Source organism: Vicugna pacos, unplaced genomic scaffold (assembly GCF_048564905.1).
Source record: "Vicugna pacos unplaced genomic scaffold, VicPac4 SAC-SAT, whole genome shotgun sequence".
Classification (NCBI taxonomy): domain Eukaryota; kingdom Metazoa; phylum Chordata; class Mammalia; order Artiodactyla; family Camelidae; genus Vicugna; species Vicugna pacos.
This window is the reverse complement of record NW_027328721.1, coordinates 18,240,364-18,264,729: the sequence shown is the minus strand read 5'-3', so window position 1 is coordinate 18,264,729 and position 24,366 is coordinate 18,240,364. Positions and strand designations below refer to the sequence as shown.

The window sequence follows — 24,366 nt, the reverse complement described above, 5'->3', positions numbered from 1 at the left end:
TGGACTTGGACCACTCTTCCTTGTCCTCTCATCCTTGTGGCACGGGTGCACGAAGGCAACCACAGAGCTGTTGCGCATCCTGTGCCTCAAACCAAACCATAATCCCAGCCCAGGTTATGAATGTAGCAGATCCTAAGGCTTTTCATTCTGATTTCAAACCCAAGGCCCCCTGGATCCCTCAGACCAGATGCACGATAGCTCTGAATCAGCCCCACACGTGCTCTATTGGCAAAATGCCCAATTGGTCCCTGGTCCTGCAGATGCACTGGGTGTGGCCATGGGACATATCGGTAATCTCAACCGCGCGACCAGTGTGGTTGCTTTATCATTGGTACACAGTTCGGTTTGCTCTCTTGATTCGACCCACCACATCCCACAATGCACTCCAGATCCCTGAGACTCAGCGTGTGCCATCATCCGAAGCCCTATCCCTCACTGACCGTTGCCTCTGCTACCTCAAATTTGGCAGCTCGGATCTTGGTCTCAGAATCAACTGTGGGGATATTTTGCGCTGGTTTCTTTGAGTTCTGTCAGCCAAGCATCTGCTGTGCACTCTTGTAAATCTCAGCACATCACCTTCAATCCCATGTCTCCTGTCCGCTTGAGAGTGTGCGTCCAAGGCAAACAGAGTTTCACCCTTGTTGCTCCATCACCAGGGGTCAGACCCTGCACTGGTTTCCATTCCCTGCTTTGCCTTCTCCTGCTTCCAGGTGTCCTGAGGCCTCATCCTGTCTTTGGAAATAACAGACCTCTCTTTGGCAAGTGTCCTGTGCCAAGGGCTGGGTGAGTGGATGTTTCCATTGCTCTGTACATGGGAGCGAGTGAGTGCAGGTTGCACTTCTTCTCTGCCAACTGGGCATCGATGAATCAACACTATCCAGATACATTTCACAGAAATGTGATATTTGCTTAGCTCTTTGTTCCTATACAGCCGTGGTGGGAGGGATTGTCCGAAGACACCTGTTTTGACAGTGTGTTGATATCTCATTTGCAGTCTTTAAGAAGTTTAACAGAATTCATTTACATGTTTTGGGAGTTATACGAAAATGAAGTTATTTTTTGAAACACACTGTGTCGACCTAGAAGCCAGACTTGTCAATTTTGGTAACATTTTGTCAGCTCTACGGAAAACCTAGACAGAAAGAATGCAAATTTCTAGTCCAAACTGCTAAAGGGGTCATGTCAACTCTTTCCTTTTGAAGCCTCCGAAACCAACAGGAACCATGAAATAACTATTGGAAAGATGAAATAACCCCCAACCTTGGATACACTTGTGCATGTGGTGCCCTTTACTCCCAATGACACCTACTGGCCAATGTTGGCATTTCAAGGGGTAACATCCCTCTCTAGGAAAATACAAGAGGAAACAAACCAAATATATACATTTAGGTTTGAATCCAAAAGCACCTAGAGGCATTATAGCTAGGACAAGCCTGCTGCAGTTATGCTAGTCTATTGAGAACCAGGTGTTCTTCTATCAGTGATGAGAACGCTTAATCATCCGATCATGTTGGGTAAAGCCATTTAACGCAACCAAGTCTGCACCCCCATGATATAGTGCCCCCGGGGGCTTGACTCCATTGAAAGACGATCCACAGAAGCTGTGTCTTTAATGTCATTGGCGACTTTTACAGTACAGTTCACTTTCTGACATGTACTATTTACCTATACTGTCTTGAAAAACTGAGGCCTAATACAGATTCAAGTTCAGTCAAAGATTCCCCTCACTTACCACACTCCCTTCACCCCAGGGAAGACATAAACACCACATTTGCTGAATCTAGCGGAAGGCCATCGTTTCTAGGTGTGAGCTAAGTATTCAATTCCTATCGATTTCAGCCGAGACTATTTGACCTTTAAGGAGTTCACTGTTGTTCACAGAGTGTGAAGCTGGAGGAACTCTGATTCTAGGAGGGGCTTGCTCTTCTCGTAATGGCTTCATTGCAGCTCAGGTACTGATCCTTCCAAATGGATGCCTGAGTGGAGGGGAGGGAAGGGCAAGTGCTTGCTAGCTAGGCCCAAACCTGGGAAAAGGCTTACCTGGGCTTGGTGAATTCTGGTCTGAATGGCTAGGGAATGCCCCTTGGGACGTGTGGATTCTCACGACCTCTTCCAAGAACAGGAGCGTTTTGATCATCTCTGCCATCTCTTCTCTTGCAGATGTCAGAGACCTTGGACCCGTTCTTGGAGAAGAGAATTGAGGAACTTCCTCAAGTCCACGTTGGCACTCCGTATGTTTCTGCCAGTATCAGCGAGGATCAATATGTCTCATGAATGTCTTTTGAGCCTGGTATCCTCTACAGCTGTCTCCACGCCAGTATTCTCCATTGTAGCAGAACATCTCTCATCCATGTGTTCGCATCTCTCCTCAATCCGTGCAGCCAGCTTTTCGCCCAGCTTCTCTTCGTGTCTCCCCTAAAGTCGACTTCACCAGGACTGGGCAAGTCTGAAAGTACCTCGGAGCCTCACCAGTAAGCTGATGACAGGCAGATCTTCCACTGTCTGCTCTTAAAGGTTCTGGAAACTGACCTGTGAACTCAGGTCTTTGGGCAGCAGCAGTATCTCGAACTTACACAGCTTCCCGGACCAAACACCTAAGCCAAGCTCCACAGAGGGCGGCAGCCCCTCCATCACACTGATCCACCCACAGAACTCTGCCCGGTTACCTAGGATCCAACAGCCACAACAAGCCTCGCGGTACACACCAACATTCCACCTGGAATCCAACCGGTAACTGCCATCCCCAATGGCTGCTGCATCTTGTCAGTGTTGGGGGAGGGGCTGCATCCGACCAGAGGTTCCTAAGGTAAATGTGATTCTACCCACTAGCGTCCCATGGGCCTTTCTTCTTCCCTCTTTCCTTTTGTTCAGATCTGTATGCACAGAACCAATGGAGGGAAGTGGGTCCCTTTTTAGTTGATGGTTTCACACGTCTTTAAACTTTCTAACAGTTCACAGTACACAGAGACCCTCTAAAGGAGACTTATGTTCCTATAATATCCGTACACCCGGAATACATATGCGTCGCCTGATTTCTGCTGAAACACCCGCACTCTCAGGACATGGATCCATTTGTTTCATGGGGGCTGAAGTTCCAAGAAATGAAACCAACCCCAATGTGCACTTTACTGTCTGTCTCTTTTGCTCTTAGTACACTTTGGCAGATCTACGTGCCTTTGTTATAGGCTTCTTACATTTCTTCTCTACGTAGCGTAGAATATGGCATTCCTTCATCCTGTTGGAAGACATACAAGTCTACATCACGGACTAGGAATCCATTTGATTCCAAATCGGCATTTGGGTTAGGTCACGATATGCTCTTATGAATCAATATTTACGAATATGAATGCACGCCTCTGATTTCCGAAGACAAGTGTGCTGAGTACATGCAAGCCGCGATACTGGGTCGATGCGTGCTGAATGATCCTTGACATCACCTTGAGTATTTTCTTTTGAATAATCATGATTCCCTTGGTATATGTCAGCCAACCGTACCCTTTTGGTGCTTGTTTGTTGGTTTGATTCTTTGTTGGTCTGCTTCTTGCTTGTTTTGCAAACACGTCAGGCCATGCATCTCTCCTTTCACTTCAAACAGAGAGTCCAATAAGCTGATTCACTTAAGAGAGTGCTTCCAATCACCTATGATTTCCTGCTTCCCTCTCCCATCTTTAGCGTTTTGATGTCCTCCTTGCCTTCTTCTTGTTTCTTCTTTGCCACTCATGCTCTTCTTGCATTTCCAATAATGGTTTTCTTCTTTCCATTTCATCTTGCTGCTTTTCTATTCAGGGGAGTATTCTCAACCTTCCTTTTAGAAGAAGTTTTGAACTGCTGAATTCTTTTAAGATTTGCCGGTCTGTGGAATTCCCTAGCTCTGCCGTTATTAGAAATGGTGGTCATGGGGCATAGGCTACCCTAGGTGGCAGCATTTGGCCATTCAGGATATGGTCTGTGTCCTGGCACTCCTCCCTGTCCTGCAATATTGCTGCCGAGATATCAGCTGAAACCCCTCTGGAGGTTCCCTTGTGACTATGTTGTTTCCTCCAGGTGCATTTTAAATCACTGGGATATTCGTGAACTTTGTTGATTTGAATCATACAGCTGCTGGTAGGTCTATTGGGGTTCCACCTCCTTTGGATGCTGTGTAATTCCTGAATTCGCATAGATGATTCTTTCTTGGCTTTCAGCAAGTTTCAGTCTGATTTTTCTACAGATACATTTTCAGACATTTTTTGTTTCTTTATCTCTTGCTTTTCCATCTGGGACTCTTATGAACTCTAGTCTTTCATGCCCTGTCTTAACCCAGGAATCAACAGCAATGTTTCATTGGTTTGCACTTGCTTTCCTATGTCTGCTTCTGACCGAGGGATTTCTGTTCCCCTGTCTTCACAGTCATTCACGCGTCTCTCTGCATTATCTAGTCTGCTAAGGACTGAATTTTAGCCCTGATATTATCACATCCATTGAGTTTTCTGATATTTTTTGGCTCGTCTTTAGACTTTCTCTTCCCCTTTTCTGATATTCTGCCTTTTGTGATTCTGAGACAATGTTGTTCTTCAGGGTTTTCCAGACCTCCATTTTCAACACTTGGTCTGGAGAGCGTTTTGCAGTCTAGTTGTTAGAAAGCTTATCTTCTGGGCCTTCAATATCTTTGGAACTGAAAATGGTACTTCCTGTTTCTTTTACTGTACTTCTTCATCTCTACTGGTCAGGTAATATCAGGTATCTAATGTAGACTTCTAGGGCTTTGTTAAGTGAAAATTTTAGACTCTTGTCTCTACGCAATTCCATGGGATTTCTGTGAGGACAACTTCTCCTAGACATTGATGCCATATCCTGTTCCTGTGTGTGTTGTCTGGTATATCTCCAATTGCTGGTGTTGCATTTGTTGTGATGAACATCCCATACTATTTCGATTAGCAAAACCTCATTTTGATTACGCATATCTCACAATTCTGAAAGTGCGCAGGACACTTCCTCTTGTGGAAATGAGGCTTCTAAAGGTTCTCAGCTCTGCATTCTGCTCTATGTCATTTTGGAGTGTTTAAAAAAAAGCAAACTGAGAGTGCGCTTGTGCTTTGAAGTGCCACGGGAATGTCCCAATGAAAGCAGTTCTTCCCAGAGCTTCTCTGTCTACTGAAACACCAGTGGAAGCTCATCCATGGATGTCACACATCAGGGCCTGCTGGAATGATCCCGCAGACCTACCTTGGTGTCCTCGGTGCCGTCCCGTGCCGGTGCCATCCAAAATGTAGCATCCGCTTTTGGGAGATAGTGCTGAAGGAAATGCTTCCTCTTCTCACGCTGTGGACTTGGACCACTCTTCCTTGTCCTCTCATCCTTGTGGCACGGGTGCACGAAGGCAACCACAGAGCTGTTGCGCATCCTGTGCCTCAAACCAAACCATAATCCCAGCCCAGGTTATGAATGTAGCAGATCCTAAGGCTTTTCATTCTGATTTCAAACCCAAGGCCCCCTGGATCCCTCAGACCAGAAGCACGATAGCACTGATTCAGCCCCACACGTGCTCTATTGGCAAAATGCCCAATTGGTCCCTGGTCCTGCAGATGCACTGGGTGTGGCCATGGGACATATCGGTAATCTCAACCGCGCGACCAGTGTGGTTGCTTTATCATTGGTACACAGTTCGGTTTGCTCTCTTGATTCGACCCACCACATCCCACAATGCACTCCAGATCCCTGAGACTCAGCGTGTGCCATCATCCGAAGCCCTATCCCTCACTGACCGTTGCCTCTGCTACCTCAAATTTGGCAGCTCGGATCTTGGTCTCAGAATCAACTGTGGGGATATTTTGCGCTGGTTTCTTTGAGTTCTGTCAGCCAAGCATCTGCTGTGCACTCTTGTAAATCTCAGCACATCACCTTCAATCCCATGTCTCCTGTCCGCTTGAGAGTGTGCGTCCAAGGCAAACAGAGTTTCACCCTTGTTGCTCCACCACCAGGGGTCAGACCCTGCACTGGTTTCCATTCCCTGCTTTGCCTTCTCCTGCTTCCAGGTGTCCTGAGGCCTCATCCTGTCTTTGGAAGTAACAGACCTCTCTTCGGCAAGTGTCCTGTGCCAAGGGCTGGGTGAGTGGATGTTTCCATTGCTCTGTACATGGGAGCGAGTGAGTGCAGGTTGCACTTCTTCTCTGCCAACTGGGCATCGATGAATCAACACTATCCAGATACATTTCACAGAAATGTGATATTTGCTTAGCTCTTTGTTCCTATACAGCCGTGGTGGGAGGGATTGTCTGGAGACACCTGTTTTGACAGTGTGTTGATATCTCATTTGCAGTCTTTAAGAAGTTTAACAGAATTCATTTACATGTTTTGGGAGTTATACGAAAATGAAGTTATTTTTTGAAACACACTGTATCGACCTAGAAGCCAGACTTGTCAATTTTGGTAACATTTTGTCAGCTCTACGGAAAACCTAGACAGAAAGAATGCAAATTTCTAGTCCAAACTGCTAAAGGGGTCATGTCAACTCTTTCCTTTTGAAGCCTCCGAAACCAACAGGAACCATGAAATAACTATTGGAAAGATGAAATAACCCCCAACCTTGGATACACTTGTGCATGTGGTGCCCTTTACTCCCAATGACACCTACTGGCCAATGTTGGCATTTCAAGGGGTAACATCCCTCTCTAGGAAAATACAAGAGGAAACAAACCAAATATATACATTTAGGTTTGAATCCAAAAGCACCTAGAGGCATTATAGCTAGGACAAGCCTGCTGCAGTTATGCTAGTCTATTGAGAACCAGGTGTTCTTCTATCAGTGATGAGAACGCTTAATCATCCGATCATGTTGGGTAAAGCCATTTAACGCAACCAAGTCTGCACCCCCATGATATAGTGCCCCCGGGGGCTTGACTCCATTGAAAGACGATCCACAGAAGCTGTGTCTTTAATGTCATTGGCGACTTTTACAGTACAGTTCACTTTCTGACATGTACTATTTACCTATACTGTCTTGAAAAACTGAGGCCTAATACAGATTCAAGTTCAGTCAAAGATTCCCCTCACTTACCACACTCCCTTCACCCCAGGGAAGACATAAACACCACATTTGCTGAATCTAGCGGAAGGCCATCGTTTCTAGGTGTGAGCTAAGTATTCAATTCCTATCGATTTCAGCCGAGACTATTTGACCTTTAAGGAGTTCACTGTTGTTCACAGAGTGTGAAGCTGGAGGAACTCTGATTCTAGGAGGGGCTTGCTCTTCTCGTAATGGCTTCATTGCAGCTCAGGTACTGATCCTTCCAAATGGATGCCTGAGTGGAGGGGAGGGAAGGGCAAGTGCTTGCTAGCTAGGCCCAAACCTGGGAAAAGGCTTACCTGGGCTTGGTGAATTCTGGTCTGAATGGCTAGGGAATGCCCCTTGGGACGTGTGGATTCTCACGACCTCTTCCAAGAACAGGAGCGTTTTGATCATCTCTGCCATCTCTTCTCTTGCAGATGTCAGAGACCTTGGACCCGTTCTTGGAGAAGAGAATTGAGGAACTTCCTCAAGTCCACGTTGGCACTCCGTATGTTTCTGCCAGTATCAGCGAGGATCAATATGTCTCATGAATGTCTTTTGAGCCTGGTATCCTCTACAGCTGTCTCCACGCCAGTATTCTCCATTGTAGCAGAACATCTCTCATCCATGTGTTCGCATCTCTCCTCAATCCGTGCAGCCAGCTTTTCGCCCAGCTTCTCTTCGTGTCTCCCCTAAAGTCGACTTCACCAGGACTGGGCAAGTCTGAAAGTACCTCGGAGCCTCACCAGTAAGCTGATGACAGGCAGATCTTCCACTGTCTGCTCTTAAAGGTTCTGGAAACTGACCTGTGAACTCAGGTCTTTGGGCAGCAGCAGTATCTCGAACTTACACAGCTTCCCGGACCAAACACCTAAGCCAAGCTCCACAGAGGGCGGCAGCCCCTCCATCACACTGATCCACCCACAGAACTCTGCCCGGTTACCTAGGATCCAACAGCCACAACAAGCCTCGCGGTACACACCAACATTCCACCTGGAATCCAACCGGTAACTGCCATCCCCAATGGCTGCTGCATCTTGTCAGTGTTGGGGGAGGGGCTGCATCCGACCAGAGGTTCCTAAGGTAAATGTGATTCTACCCACTAGCGTCCCATGGGCCTTTCTTCTTCCCTCTTTCCTTTTGTTCAGATCTGTATGCACAGAACCAATGGAGGGAAGTGGGTCCCTTTTTAGTTGATGGTTTCACACGTCTTTAAACTTTCTAACAGTTCACAGTACACAGAGACCCTCTAAAGGAGACTTATGTTCCTATAATATCCGTACACCCGGAATACATATGCGTCGCCTGATTTCTGCTGAAACACCCGCACTCTCAGGACATGGATCCATTTGTTTCATGGGGGCTGAAGTTCCAAGAAATGAAACCAACCCCAATGTGCACTTTACTGTCTGTCTCTTTTGCTCTTAGTACACTTTGGCAGATCTACGTGCCTTTGTTATAGGCTTCTTACATTTCTCCTCTACGTAGCGTAGAATATGGCATTCCTTCATCCTGTTGGAAGACATACAAGTCTACATCACGGACTAGGAATCCATTTGATTCCAAATCGGCATTTGGGTTAAGTCACGATATGCTCTTATGAATCAATATTTACGAATATGAATGCACGCCTCTGATTTCCGAAGACAAGTGTGCTGAGTACATGCAAGCCGCGATACTGGGTCGATGCGTGCTGAATGATCCTTGACATCACCTTGAGTATTTTCTTTTGAATAATCATGATTCCCTTGGTATATGTCAGCCAACCGTACCCTTTTGGTGCTTGTTTGTTGGTTTGATTCTTTGTTGGTCTGCTTCTTGCTTGTTTTGCAAACACGTCAGGCCATGCATCTCTCCTTTCGCTTCAAACAGAGAGTCCAATAAGCTGATTCACTTAAGAGAGTGCTTCCAATCACCTATGATTTCCTGCTTCCCTCTCCCATCTTTAGCGTTTTGATGTCCTCCTTGCCTTCTTCTTGTTTCTTCTTTGCCACTCATGCTCTTCTTGCATTTCCAATAATGGTTTTCTTCTTTCCATTTCATCTTGCTGCTTTTCTATTCAGGGGAGTATTCTCAACCTTCCTTTTAGAAGAAGTTTTGAACTGCTGAATTCTTTTAAGATTTGCCGGTCTGTGGAATTCCCTAGCTCTGCCGTTATTAGAAATGGTGGTCATGGGGCATAGGCTACCCTAGGTGGCAGCATTTGGCCATTCAGGATATGGTCTGTGTCCTGGCACTCCTCCCTGTCCTGCAATATTGCTGCCGAGATATCAGCTGAAACCCCTCTGGAGGTTCCCTTGTGACTATGTTGTTTCCTCCAGGTGCATTTTAAATCACTGGGATATTCGTGAACTTTGTTGATTTGAATCATACAGCTGCTGGTAGGTCTATTGGGGTTCCACCTCCTTTGGATGCTGTGTAATTCCTGAATTCGCATAGATGATTCTTTCTTGGCTTTCAGCAAGTTTCAGTCTGATTTTTCTACAGATACATTTTCAGACATTTTTTGTTTCTTTATCTCTTGCTTTTCCATCTGGGACTCTTATGAACTCTAGTCTTTCATGCCCTGTCTTAACCCAGGAATCAACAGCAATGTTTCATTGGTTTGCACTTGCTTTCCTATGTCTGCTTCTGACCGAGGGATTTCTGTTCCCCTGTCTTCACAGTCATTCACGCGTCTCTCTGCATTATCTAGTCTGCTAAGGACTGAATTTTAGCCCTGATATTATCACATCCATTGAGTTTTCTGATATTTTTTGGCTCGTCTTTAGACTTTCTCTTCCCCTTTTCTGATATTCTGCCTTTTGTGATTCTGAGACAATGTTGTTCTTCAGGGTTTTCCAGACCTCCATTTTCAACACTTGGTCTGGAGAGCGTTTTGCAGTCTAGTTGTTAGAAAGCTTATCTTCTGGGCCTTCAATATCTTTGGAACTGAAAATGGTACTTCCTGTTTCTTTTACTGTACTTCTTCATCTCTACTGGTCAGGTAATATCAGGTATCTAATGTAGACTTCTAGGGCTTTGTTAAGTGAAAATTTTAGACTCTTGTCTCTACGCAATTCCATGGGATTTCTGTGAGGACAACTTCTCCTAGACATTGATGCCATATCCTGTTCCTGTGTGTGTTGTCTGGTATATCTCCAATTGCTGGTGTTGCATTTGTTGTGATGAACATCCCATACTATTTCGATTAGCAAAACTTCATTTTGATTACGCATATCTCACAATTCTGAAAGTGCGCAGGACACTTCCTCTTGTGGAAATGAGGCTTCTAAAGGTTCTCAGCTCTGCATTCTGCTCTATGTCATTTTGGAGTGTTTAAAAAAAAGCAAACTGAGAGTGCGCTTGTGCTTTGAAGTGCCACGGGAATGTCCCAATGAAAGCAGTTCTTCCCAGAGCTTCTCTGTCTACTGAAACACCAGTGGAAGCTCATCCATGGATGTCACACATCAGGGCCTGCTGGAATGATCCCGCAGACCTACCTTGGTGTCCTCGGTGCCGTCCCGTGCCGGTGCCATCCAAAATGTAGCATCCGCTTTTGGGAGATACTGCTGAAGGTAATGCTTCCTCTTCTCACGCTGTGGACTTGGACCACTCTTCCTTGTCCTCTCATCCTTGTGGCACGGGTGCACGAAGGCAACCACAGAGCTGTTGCGCATCCTGTGCCTCAAACCAAACCATAATCCCAGCCCAGGTTATGAATGTAGCAGATCCTAAGGCTTTTCATTCTGATTTCAAACCCAAGGCCCCCTGGATCCCTCAGACCAGATGCACGATAGCTCTGATTCAGCCCCACACGTGCTCTATTGGCAAAATGCCCAATTGGTCCCTGGTCCTGCAGATGCACTGGGCTTGGCCATGGGACATATCGGTAATCTCAACCGCGCGACCAGTGTGGTTGCTTTATCATTGGTACACAGTTCGGTTTGCTCTCTTGATTCGACCCACCACATCCCACAATGCACTCCAGATCCCTGAGACTCAGCGTGTGCCATCATCCGAAGCCCTATCCCTCACTGACCGTTGCCTCTGCTACCTCAAATTTGGCAGCTCGGATCTTGGTCTCAGAATCAACTGTGGGGATATTTTGCGCTGGTTTCTTTGAGTTCTGTCAGCCAAGCATCTGCTGTGCACTCTTGTAAATCTCAGCACATCACCTTCAATCCCATGTCTCCTGTCCGCTTGAGAGTGTGCGTCCAAGGCAAACAGAGTTTCACCCTTGTTGCTCCACCACCAGGGGTCAGACCCTGCACTGGTTTCCATTCCCTGCTTTGCCTTCTCCTGCTTCCAGGTGTCCTGAGGCCTCATCCTGTCTTTGGAAGTAACAGACCTCTCTTCGGCAAGTGTCCTGTGCCAAGGGCTGGGTGAGTGGATGTTTCCATTGCTCTGTACATGGGAGCGAGTGAGTGCAGGTTGCACTTCTTCTCTGCCAACTGGGCATCGATGAATCAACACTATCCAGATACATTTCACAGAAATGTGATATTTGCTTAGCTCTTTGTTCCTATACAGCCGTGGTGGGAGGGATTGTCCGGAGACACCTGTTTTGACAGTGTGTTGATATCTCATTTGCAGTCTTTAAGAAGTTTAACAGAATTCATTTACATGTTTTGGGAGTTATACGAAAATGAAGTTATTTTTTGAAACACACTGTATCGACCTAGAAGCCAGACTTGTCAATTTTGGTAACATTTTGTCAGCTCTACGGAAAACCTAGACAGAAAGAATGCAAATTTCTAGTCCAAACTGCTAAAGGGGTCATGTCAACTCTTTCCTTTTGAAGCCTCCGAATCCAACAGGAACCATGAAATAACTATTGGAAAGATGAAATAACCCCCAACCTTGGATACACTTGTGCATGTGGTGCCCTTTACTCCCAATGACACCTACTGGCCAATGTTGGCATTTCAAGGGGTAACATCCCTCTCTAGGAAAATACAAGAGGAAACAAACCAAATATATACATTTAGGTTTGAATCCAAAAGCACCTAGAGGCATTATAGCTAGGACAAGCCTGCTGCAGTTATGCTAGTCTATTGAGAACCAGGTGTTCTTCTATCAGTGATGAGAACGCTTAATCATCCGATCATGTTGGGTAAAGCCATTTAACGCAACCAAGTCTGCACCCCCATGATATAGTGCCCCCGGGGGCTTGACTCCATTGAAAGACGATCCACAGAAGCTGTGTCTTTAATGTCATTGGCGACTTTTACAGTACAGTTCACTTTCTGACATGTACTATTTACCTATACTGTCTTGAAAAACTGAGGCCTAATACAGATTCAAGTTCAGTCAAAGATTCCCCTCACTTACCACACTCCCTTCACCCCAGGGAAGACATAAACACCACATTTGCTGAATCTAGCGGAAGGCCATCGTTTCTAGGTGTGAGCTAAGTATTCAATTCCTATCGATTTCAGCCGAGACTATTTGACCTTTAAGGAGTTCACTGTTGTTCACAGAGTGTGAAGCTGGAGGAACTCTGATTCTAGGAGGGGCTTGCTCTTCTCGTAATGGCTTCATTGCAGCTCAGGTACTGATCCTTCCAAATGGATGCCTGAGTGGAGGGGAGGGAAGGGCAAGTGCTTGCTAGCTAGGCCCAAACCTGGGAAAAGGCTTACCTGGGCTTGGTGAATTCTGGTCTGAATGGCTAGGGAATGCCCCTTGGGACGTGTGGATTCTCACGACCTCTTCCAAGAACAGGAGCGTTTTGATCATCTCTGCCATCTCTTCTCTTGCAGATGTCAGAGACCTTGGACCCATTCTTGGAGAAGAGAATTGAGGAACTTCCTCAAGTCCACGTTGGCACTCCGTATGTTTCTGCCAGTATCAGCGAGGATCAATATGTCTCATGGATGTCTTTTGAGCCTGGTATCCTCTACAGCTGTCTCCACGCCAGTATTCTCCATTGTAGCAGAACATCTCTCATCCATGTGTTCGCATCTCTCCTCAATCCGTGCAGCCAGCTTTTCGCCCAGCTTCTCTTCGTGTCTCCCCTAAAGTCGACTTCACCAGGACTGGGCAAGTCTGAAAGTACCTCGGAGCCTCACCAGTAAGCTGATGACAGGCAGATCTTCCACTGTCTGCTCTTAAAGGTTCTGGAAACTGACCTGTGAACTCAGGTCTTTGGGCAGCAGCAGTATCTCGAACTTACACAGCTTCCCGGACCAAACACCTAAGCCAAGCTCCACAGAGGGCGGCAGCCCCTCCATCACACTGATCCACCCACAGAACTCTGCCCGGTTACCTAGGATCCAACAGCCACAACAAGCCTCGCGGTACACACCAACATTCCACCTGGAATCCAACCGGTAACTGCCATCCCCAATGGCTGCTGCATCTTGTCAGTGTTGGGGGAGGGGCTGCATCCGACCAGAGGTTCCTAAGGTAAATGTGATTCTACCCACTAGCGTCCCATGGGCCTTTCTTCTTCCCTCTTTCCTTTTGTTCAGATCTGTATGCACAGAACCAATGGAGGGAAGTGGGTCCCTTTTTAGTTGATGGTTTCACACGTCTTTAAACTTTCTAACAGTTCACAGTACACAGAGACCCTCTAAAGGAGACTTATGTTCCTATAATATCCGTACACCCGGAATACATATGCGTCGCCTGATTTCTGCTGAAACACCCGCACTCTCAGGACATGGATCCATTTGTTTCATGGGGGCTGAAGTTCCAAGAAATGAAACCAACCCCAATGTGCACTTTACTGTCTGTCTCTTTTGCTCTTAGTACACTTTGGCAGATCTACGTGCCTTTGTTATAGGCTTCTTACATTTCTTCTCTACGTAGCGTAGAATATGGCATTCCTTCATCCTGTTGGAAGACATACAAGTCTACATCACGGACTAGGAATCCATTTGATTCCAAATCGGCATTTGGGTTAGGTCACGATATGCTCTTATGAATCAATATTTACGAATATGAATGCACGCCTCTGATTTCCGAAGGCAAGTGTGCTGAGTACATGCAAGCCGCGATACTGGGTCGATGCGTGCTGAATGATCCTTGACATCACCTTGAGTATTTTCTTTTGAATAATCATGATTCCCTTGGTATATGTCAGCCAACCGTACCCTTTTGGTGCTTGTTTGTTGGTTTGATTCTTTGTTGGTCTGCTTCTTGCTTGTTTTGCAAACACGTCAGGCCATGCATCTCTCCTTTCGCTTCAAACAGAGAGTCCAATAAGCTGATTCACTTAAGAGAGTGCTTCCAATCACCTATGATTTCCTGCTTCCCTCTCCCATCTTTAGCGTTTTGATGTCCTCCTTGCCTTCTTCTTGTTTCTTCTTTGCCACTCATGCTCTTCTTGCATTTCCAATAATGGTTTTCTTCTTTCCATTTCATCTTGCTGCTTTTCTATTCAGGGGAGTATTCTCAACCTTCCTTTTAGAAGAAGTTTTGAACTGCTGAATTCTTTTAAGATTTGCCGGTCTGTGGAATTCCCTAGCTCTGCCGTTATTAGAAATGGTGGTCATGGGGCATAGGCTACCCTAGGTGGCAGCATTTGGCCATTCAGGATATGGTCTGTGTCCTGGCACTCCTCCCTGTCCTGCAATATTGCTGCCGAGATATCAGCTGAAACCCCTCTGGAGGTTCCCTTGTGACTATGTTGTTTCCTCCAGGTGCATTTTAAATCACTGGGATATTCGTGAACTTTGTTGATTTGAATCATACAGCTGCTGGTAGGTCTATTGGGGTTCCACCTCCTTTGGATGCTGTGTAATTCCTGAATTCGCATAGATGATTCTTTCTTGGCTTTCAGCAAGTTTCAGTCTGATTTTTCTACAGATACATTTTCAGACATTTTTTGTTTCTTTATCTCTTGCTTTTCCATCTGGGACTCTTATGAACTCTAGTCTTTCATGCCCTGTCTTAACCCAGGAATCAACAGCAATGTTTCATTGGTTTGCACTTGCTTTCCTATGTCTGCTTCTGACCGAGGGATTTCTGTTCCCCTGTCTTCACAGTCATTCACGCGTCTCTCTGCATTATCTAGTCTGCTAAGGACTGAATTTTAGCCCTGATATTATCACATCCATTGAGTTTTCTGATATTTTTTGGCTCGTCTTTAGACTTTCTCTTCCCCTTTTCTGATATTCTGCCTTTTGTGATTCTGAGACAATGTTGTTCTTCAGGGTTTTCCAGACCTCCATTTTCAACACTTGGTCTGGAGAGCGTTTTGCAGTCTAGTTGTTAGAAAGCTTATCTTCTGGGCCTTCAATATCTTTGGAACTGAAAATGGTACTTCCTGTTTCTTTTACTGTACTTCTTCAACTCTACTGGTCAGGTAATATCAGGTATCTAATGTAGACTTCTAGGGCTTTGTTAAGTGAAAATTTTAGACTCTTGTCTCTACGCAATTCCATGGGATTTCTGTGAGGACAACTTCTCCTAGACATTGATGCCATATCCTGTTCCTGTGTGTGTTGTCTGGTATATCTCCAATTGCTGGTGTTGCATTTGTTGTGATGAACATCCCATACTATTTCGATTAGCAAAACTTCATTTTGATTACGCATATCTCACAATTCTGAAAGTGCGCAGGACACTTCCTCTTGTGGAAATGAGGCTTCTAAAGGTTCTCAGCTCTGCATTCTGCTCTATGTCATTTTGGAGTGTTTAAAAAAAAGCAAACTGAGAGTGCGCTTGTGCTTTGAAGTGCCACGGGAATGTCCCAATGAAAGCAGTTCTTCCCAGAGCTTCTCTGTCTACTGAAACACCAGTGGAAGCTCATCCATGGATGTCACACATCAGGGCCTGCTGGAATGATCCCGCAGACCTACCTTGGTGTCCTCGGTGCCGTCCCGTGCCGGTGCCATCCAAAATGTAGCATCCGCTTTTGGGAGATAGTGCTGAAGGAAATGCTTCCTCTTCTCACGCTGTGGACTTGGACCACTCTTCCTTGTCCTCTCATCCTTGTGGCACGGGTGCACGAAGGCAACCACAGAGCTGTTGCGCATCCTGTGCCTCAAACCAAACCATAATCCCAGCCCAGGTTATGAATGTAGCAGATCCTAAGGCTTTTCATTCTGATTTCAAACCCAAGGCCCCCTGGATCCCTCAGACCAGATGCACGATAGCTCTGATTCAGCCCCACACGTGCTCTATTGGCAAAATGCCCAATTGGTCCCTGGTCCTGCAGATGCACTGGGTGTGGCCATGGGACATATCGGTAATCTCAACCGCGCGACCAGTGTGGTTGCTTTATCATTGGTACACAGTTCGGTTTGCTCTCTTGATTCGACCCACCACATCCCACAATGCACTCCAGATCCCTGAGACTCAGCGTGTGCCATCATCCGAAGCCCTATCCCTCACTGACCGTTGCCTCTGCTACCTCAAATTTGGCAGCTCGGATCTTGGTCTCAGAATCAACTGTGGGGATATTTTGCGCTGGTTTCTTTGAGTTCTGTCAGCCAAGCATCTGCTGTGCACTCTTGTAAATCTCAGCACATCACCTTCAATCCCATGTCTCCTGTCCGCTTGAGAGTGTGCGTCCAAGGCAAACAGAGTTTCACCCTTGTTGCTCCACCACCAGGGGTCAGACCCTGCACTGGTTTCCATTCCCTGCTTTGCCTTCTCCTGCTTCCAGGTGTCCTGAGGCCTCATCCTGTCTTTGGAAGTAACAGACCTCTCTTCGGCAAGTGTCCTGTGCCAAGGGCTGGGTGAGTGGATGTTTCCATTGCTCTGTACATGGGAGCGAGTGAGTGCAGGTTGCACTTCTTCTCTGCCAACTGGGCATCGATGAATCAACACTATCCAGATACATTTCACAGAAATGTGATATTTGCTTAGCTCTTTGTTCCTATACAGCCGTGGTGGGAGGGATTGTCCGAAGACACCTGTTTTGACAGTGTGTTGATATCTCATTTGCAGTCTTTAAGAAGTTTAACAGAATTCATTTACATGTTTTGGGAGTTATACGAAAATGAAGTTATTTTTTGAAACACACTGTATCGACCTAGAAGCCAGACTTGTCAATTTTGGTAACATTTTGTCAGCTCTACGGAAAACCTAGACAGAAAGAATGCAAATTTCTAGTCCAAACTGCTAAAGGGGTCATGTCAACTCTTTCCTTTTGAAGCCTCCGAAACCAACAGGAACCATGAAATAACTATTGGAAAGATGAAATAACCCCCAACCTTGGATACACTTGTGCATGTGGTGCCCTTTACTCCCAATGACACCTACTGGCCAATGTTGGCATTTCAAGGGGTAACATCCCTCTCTAGGAAAATACAAGAGGAAACAAACCAAATATATACATTTAGGTTTGAATCCAAAAGCACCTAGAGGCATTATAGCTAGGACAAGCCTGCTGCAGTTATGCTAGTCTATTGAGAACCAGGTGTTCTTCTATCAGTGATGAGAACGCTTAATCATCCGATCATGTTGGGTAAAGCCATTTAACGCAACCAAGTCTGCACCCCCATGATATAGTGCCCCCGGGGGCTTGACTCCATTGAAAGACGATCCACAGAAGCTGTGTCTTTAATGTCATTGGCGACTTTTACAGTACAGTTCACTTTCTGACATGTACTATTTACCTATACTGTCTTGAAAAACTGAGGCCTAATACAGATTCAAGTTCAGTCAAAGATTCCCCTCACTTACCACACTCCCTTCACCCCAGGGAAGACATAAACACCACATTTGCTGAATCTAGCGGAAGGCCATCGTTTCTAGGTGTGAGCTAAGTATTCAATTCCTACCGATTTCAGCCGAGACTATTTGACCTTTAAGGAGTTCACTGTTGTTCACAGAGTGTGAAGCTGGAGGAACTCTGATTCTAGGAGGGGCTTGCTCTTCTCGTAATGGCTTCATTGCAGCTCAGGTACTGATCCTTCCAAATGGATGCCTGAGTGGAGGGGAGGGAAGGGCAAGTGCTTGCTAGCTAGGCCCAAACCTGGGAAAAGGCTTACCTGGGCTTGGTGAATTCTGGTCTGAATGGCTAGGGAATGCCCCTTGGGACGTGTGGATTCTCACGACCTCTTCCAAGAACAGGAGCGTTTTGATCATCTCTGCCATCTCTTCTCTTGCAGATGTCAGAGACCTTGGACCCGTTCTTGGAGAAGAGAATTGAGGAACTTCCTCAAGTCCACGTTGGCACTCCGTATGTTTCTGCCAGTATCAGCGAGGATCAATATGTCTCATGAATGTCTTTTGAGCCTGGTATCCTCTACAGCTGTCTCCACGCCAGTATTCTCCATTGTAGCAGAACATCTCTCATCCATGTGTTCGCATCTCTCCTCAATCCGTGCAGCCAGCTTTTCGCCCAGCTTCTCTTCGTGTCTCCCCTAAAGTCGACTTCACCAGGACTGGGCAAGTCTGAAAGTACCTCGGAGCCTCACCAGTAAGCTGATGACAGGCAGATCTTCCACTGTCTGCTCTTAAAGGTTCTGGAAACTGACCTGTGAACTCAGGTCTTTGGGCAGCAGCAGTATCTCGAACTTACACAGCTTCCCGGACCAAACACCTAAGCCAAGCTCCACAGAGGGCGGCAGCCCCTCCATCACACTGATCCACCCACAGAACTCTGCCCGGTTACCTAGGATCCAACAGCCACAACAAGCCTCGCGGTACACACCAACATTCCACCTGGAATCCAACCGGTAACTGCCATCCCCAATGGCTGCTGCATCTTGTCAGTGTTGGGGGAGGGGCTGCATCCGACCAGAGGTTCCTAAGGTAAATGTGATTCTACCCACTAGCGTCCCATGGGCCTTTCTTCTTCCCTCTTTCCTTTTGTTCAGATCTGTATGCACAGAACCAATGGAGGGAAGTGGGTCCCTTTTTAGTTGATGGTTTCACACGTCTTTAAACTTTCTAACAGTTCACAGTACACAGAGACCCTCTAAAGGAGACTTATGTTCCTATAATAGCCGTACACCCGGAATACATATGCGTCGCCTGATTTCTGCTGAAACACCCGCACTCTCAGGACATGGATCCATTTGTTTCATGGGGGCTGAAGTTCCAAGAAATGAAACCAACCCCAATGTGCACTTTACTGTCTGTCTCTTTTGCTCTTAGTACACTTTGGCAGATCTACGTGCCTTTGTTATAGGCTTCTTACATTTCTTCTCTACGTAGCGTAGAATATGGCATTCCTTCATCCTGTTGGAAGACATACAAGTCTACATCACGGACTAGGAATCCATTTGATTCCAAATCGGCATTTGGGTTAGGTCACGGTATGCTCTTATGAATCAATATTTACGAATATGAATGCACGCCTCTGATTTCCGAAGACAAGTGTGCTGAGTACATGCAAGCCGCGATACTGGGTCGATGCGTGCTGAATGATCCTTGACATCACCTTGAGTATTTTCTTTTGAATAATCATGATTCCCTTGGTATATGTCAGCCAACCGTACCCTTTTGGTGCTTGTTTGTTGGTTTGATTCTTTGTTGGTCTGCTTCTTGCTTGTTTTGCAAACACGTCAGGCCATGCATCTCTCCTTTCGCTTCAAACAGAGAGTCCAATAAGCTGATTCACTTAAGAGAGTGCTTCCAATCACCTATGATTTCCTGCTTCCCTCTCCCATCTTTAGCGTTTTGATGTCCTCCTTGCCTTCTTCTTGTTTCTTCTTTGCCACTCATGCTCTTCTTGCATTTCCAATAATGGTTTTCTTCTTTCCATTTCATCTTGCTGCTTTTCTATTCAGGGGAGTATTCTCAACCTTCCTTTTAGAAGAAGTTTTGAACTGCTGAATTCTTTTAAGATTTGCCGGTCTGTGGAATTCCCTAGCTCTGCCGTTATTAGAAATGGTGGTCATGGGGCATAGGCTACCCTAGGTGGCAGCATTTGGCCATTCAGGATATGGTCTGTGTCCTGGCACTCCTCCCTGTCCTGCAATATTGCTGCCGAGATATCAGCTGAAACCCCTCTGGAGGTTCCCTTGTGACTATGTTGTTTCCTCCAGGTGCATTTTAAATCACTGGGATATTCGTGAACTTTGTTGATTTGAATCATACAGCTGCTGGTAGGTCTATTGGGGTTCCACCTCCTTTGGATGCTGTGTAATTCCTGAATTCGCATAGATGATTCTTTCTTGGCTTTCAGCAAGTTTCAGTCTGATTTTTCTACAGATACATTTTCAGACATTTTTTGTTTCTTTATCTCTTGCTTTTCCATCTGGGACTCTTATGAACTCTAGTCTTTCATGCCCTGTCTTAACCCAGGAATCAACAGCAATGTTTCATTGGTTTGCACTTGCTTTCCTATGTCTGCTTCTGACCGAGGGATTTCTGTTCCCCTGTCTTCACAGTCATTCACGCGTCTCTCTGCATTATCTAGTCTGCTAAGGACTGAATTTTAGCCCTGATATTATCACATCCATTGAGTTTTCTGATATTTTTTGGCTCGTCTTTAGACTTTCTCTTCCCCTTTTCTGATATTCTGCCTTTTGTGATTCTGAGACAATGTTGTTCTTCAGGGTTTTCCAGACCTCCATTTTCAACACTTGGTCTGGAGAGCGTTTTGCAGTCTAGTTGTTAGAAAGCTTATCTTCTGGGCCTTCAATATCTTTGGAACTGAAAATGGTACTTCCTGTTTCTTTTACTGTACTTCTTCATCTCTACTGGTCAGGTAATATCAGGTATCTAATGTAGACTTCTAGGGCTTTGTTAAGTGAAAATTTTAGACTCTTGTCTCTACGCAATTCCATGGGATTTCTGTGAGGACAACTTCTCCTAGACATTGATGCCATATCCTGTTCCTGTGTGTGTTGTCTGGTATATCTCCAATTGCTGGTGTTGCATTTGTTGTGATGAACATCCCATACTATTTCGATTAGCAAAACCTCATTTTGATTACGCATATCTCACAATTCTGAAAGTGCGCAGGACACTTCCTCTTGTGGAAATGAGGCTTCTAAAGGTTCTCAGCTCTGCATTCTGCTCTATGTCATTTTGGAGTGTTTAAAAAAAAGCAAACTGAGAGTGCGCTTGTGCTTTGAAGTGCCACGGGAATGTCCCAATGAAAGCAGTTCTTCCCAGAGCTTCTCTGTCTACTGAAACACCAGTGGAAGCTCATCCATGGATGTCACACATCAGGGCCTGCTGGAATGATCCCGCAGACCTACCTTGGTGTCCTCGGTGCCGTCCCGTGCCGGTGCCATCCAAAATGTAGCATCCGCTTTTGGGAGATAGTGCTGAAGGAAATGCTTCCTCTTCTCACGCTGTGGACTTGGACCACTCTTCCTTGTCCTCTCATCCTTGTGGCACGGGTGCACGAAGGCAACCACAGAGCTGTTGCGCATCCTGTGCCTCAAACCAAACCATAATCCCAGCCCAGGTTATGAATGTAGCAGATCCTAAGGCTTTCAATTCTGATTTCAAACCCAAGGCCCCCTGGATCCCTCAGACCAGATGCACGATAGCTCTGATTCAGCCCCACACGTGCTCTATTGGCAAAATGCCCAATTGGTCCCTGGTCCTGCAGATGCACTGGGTGTGGCCATGGGACATATCGGTAATCTCAACCGCGCGACCAGTGTGGTTGCTTTATCATTGGTACACAGTTCGGTTTGCTCTCTTGATTCGACCCACCACATCCCACAATGCACTCCAGATCCCTGAGACTCAGCGTGTGCCATCATCCAAAGCCCTATCCCTCACTGACCGTTGCCTCTGCTACCTCAAATTTGGCAGCTCGGATCTTGGTCTCAGAATCAACTGTGGGGATATTTTGCGCTGGTTTCTTTGAGTTCTGTCAGCCAAGCATCTGCTGTGCACTCTTGTAAATCTCAGCTCATCACCTTCAATCCCATGTCTCCTGTCCGCTTGAGAGTGTGCGTCCAAGGCAAACAGAGTTTCACCCTTGTTGCTCCATCACCAGGGGTCAGACCCTGCACTGGTTTCCATTCCCTGCTTTGCCTTCTCCTGCTTCCAGGTGTCCTGAGGCCTCATCCTGTCTTTGGAAGTAACAGACCTCTCTTCGGCAAGTGTCCTGTGCCAAGGGCTGGGTGAGTGGATGTTTCCATTGCTCTGTACATGGGAGCGAGTGAGTGCAGGTTGCACTTCTTCTCTGCCAACTGGGCATCGATGAATCAACACTATCCAGATACATTTCACAGAAATGTGATATTTGCTTAGCTCTTTGTTCCTATACAGCCGTGGTGGGAGGGATTGTCCAAAGACACCTGTTTTGACAGTGTGTTGATATCTCATTTGCAGTCTTTAAGAAGTTTAACAGAATTCATTTACATGTTTTGGGAGTTATACGAAAATGAAGTTATTTTTTGAAACACACTGTATCGACCTAGAAGCCAGACTTGTCAATTTTGGTAACATTTTGTCAGCTCTACGGAAAACCTAGACAGAAAGAATGCAAATTTCTAGTCCAAACTGCTAAAGGGGTCATGTCAACTCTTTCCTTTTGAAGCCTCCGAATCCAACAGGAACCATGAAATAACTATTGGAAAGATGAAATAACCCCCAACCTTGGATACACTTGTGCATGTGGTGCCCTTTACTCCCAATGACACCTACTGGCCAATGTTGGCATTTCAAGGGGTAACATCCCTCTCTAGGAAAATACAAGAGGAAACAAACCAAATATATACATTTAGGTTTGAATCCAAAAGCACCTAGAGGCATTATAGCTAGGTGAACCCTGCTGCAGTTATGCTAGTCTATTGAGAACCAGGTGTTCTTCTATCAGTGATGAGAACGCTTAATCATCCGATCATGTTGGGTAAAGCCATTTAACGCAACCAAGTCTGCACCCCCATGATATAGTGCCCCCGGGGGCTTGACTCCATTGAAAGACGATCCACAGAAGCTGTGTCTTTAATGTCATTGGCGACTTTTACAGTACAGTTCACTTTCTGACATGTACTATTTACCTATACTGTCTTGAAAAACTGAGGCCTAATACAGATTCAAGTTCAGTCAAAGATTCCCCTCACTTACCACACTCCCTTCACCCCAGGGAAGACATAAACACCACATTTGCTGAATCTAGCGGAAGGCCATCGTTTCTAGGTGTGAGCTAAGTATTCAATTCCTATCGATTTCAGCCGAGACTATTTGACCTTTAAGGAGTTCACTGTTGTTCACAGAGTGTGAAGCTGGAGGAACTCTGATTCTAGGAGGGGCTTGCTCTTCTCGTAATGGCTTCATTGCAGCTCAGGTACTGATCCTTCCAAATGGATGCCTGAGTGGAGGGGAGGGAAGGGCAAGTGCTTGCTAGCTAGGCCCAAACCTGGGAAAAGGCTTACCTGGGCTTGATGAATTCTGGTCTGAATGGCTAGGGAATGCCCCTTGGGACGTGTGGATTCTCACGACCTCTTCCAAGAACAGGAGCGTTTTGATCATCTCTGCCATCTCTTCTCTTGCAGATGTCAGAGACCTTGGACCCGTTCTTGGAGAAGAGAATTGAGGAACTTCCTCAAGTCCACGTTGGCACTCCGTATGTTTCTGCCAGTATCAGCGAGGATCAATATGTCTCATGAATGTCTTTTGAGCCTGGTATCCTCTACAGCTGTCTCCACGCCAGTATTCTCCATTGTAGCAGAACATCTCTCATCCATGTGTTCGCATCTCTCCTCAATCCGTGCAGCCAGCTTTTCGCCCAGCTTCTCTTCGTGTCTCCCCTAAAGTCGACTTCACCAGGACTGGGCAAGTCTGAAAGTACCTCGGAGCCTCACCAGTAAGCTGATGACAGGCAGATCTTCCACTGTCTGCTCTTAAAGGTTCTGGAAACTGACCTGTGAACTCAGGTCTTTGGGCAGCAGCAGTATCTCGAACTTACACAGCTTCCCGGACCAAACACCTAAGCCAAGCTCCACAGAGGGCGGCAGCCCCTCCATCACACTGATCCACCCACAGAACTCTGCCCGGTTACCTAGGATCCAACAGCCACAACAAGCCTCGCGGTACACACCAACATTCCACCTGGAATCCAACCGGTAACTGCCATCCCCAATGGCTGCTGCATCTTGTCAGTGTTGGGGGAGGGGCTGCATCCGACCAGAGGTTCCTAAGGTAAATGTGATTCTACCCACTAGCGTCCCATGGGCCTTTCTTCTTCCCTCTTTCCTTTTGTTCAGATCTGTATGCACAGAACCAATGGAGGGAAGTGGGTCCCTTTTTAGTTGATGGTTTCACACGTCTTTAAACTTTCTAACAGTTCACAGTACACAGAGACCCTCTAAAGGAGACTTATGTTCCTATAATATCCGTACACCCGGAATACATATGCGTCGCCTGATTTCTGCTGAAACACCCGCACTCTCAGGACATGGATCCATTTGTTTCATGGGGGCTGAAGTTCCAAGAAATGAAACCAACCCCAATGTGCACTTTACTGTCTGTCTCTTTTGCTCTTA

General features: G+C 46.2%; 4 long non-coding RNA genes across 5 annotated transcripts; all 4 read left to right on the top strand.

Moving 5' to 3' along the window:
- The first annotated feature begins 2,693 nt into the window (after window positions 1-2,693).
- Window positions 2,694-7,666, top strand: LOC140692140 (uncharacterized). The gene is made up of 3 exons (XR_012067703.1): window positions 2,694-2,806; window positions 6,015-6,087; window positions 7,465-7,666. It is a non-coding gene; the product is annotated as an uncharacterized lncRNA (long non-coding RNA).
- A 290-nt stretch (window positions 7,667-7,956) lies between these two features.
- On the top strand, window positions 7,957-12,952 carry LOC140692149 (uncharacterized). Its single transcript, XR_012067713.1, has 3 exons — window positions 7,957-8,110; window positions 11,319-11,391; window positions 12,769-12,952. It is a non-coding gene; the product is annotated as an uncharacterized lncRNA (long non-coding RNA).
- A 349-nt stretch (window positions 12,953-13,301) lies between these two features.
- LOC140692136 (uncharacterized) lies at window positions 13,302-18,274 on the top strand. 2 transcript variants are annotated; one of them, XR_012067696.1, is made up of 4 exons: window positions 13,364-13,414; window positions 16,623-16,695; window positions 17,794-17,864; window positions 18,073-18,251. It is a non-coding gene; the product is annotated as an uncharacterized lncRNA (long non-coding RNA). The 2 variants fall into 2 exon arrangements; XR_012067695.1 differs by lacking the exon at window positions 17,794-17,864 and having other exon boundaries at window positions 13,302-13,414; window positions 18,073-18,274.
- A 331-nt stretch (window positions 18,275-18,605) lies between these two features.
- On the top strand, window positions 18,606-23,578 carry LOC140692124 (uncharacterized). Its single transcript, XR_012067678.1, has 3 exons — window positions 18,606-18,718; window positions 21,927-21,999; window positions 23,377-23,578. It is a non-coding gene; the product is annotated as an uncharacterized lncRNA (long non-coding RNA).
- The last annotated feature ends 788 nt before the right edge of the window (window positions 23,579-24,366 follow it).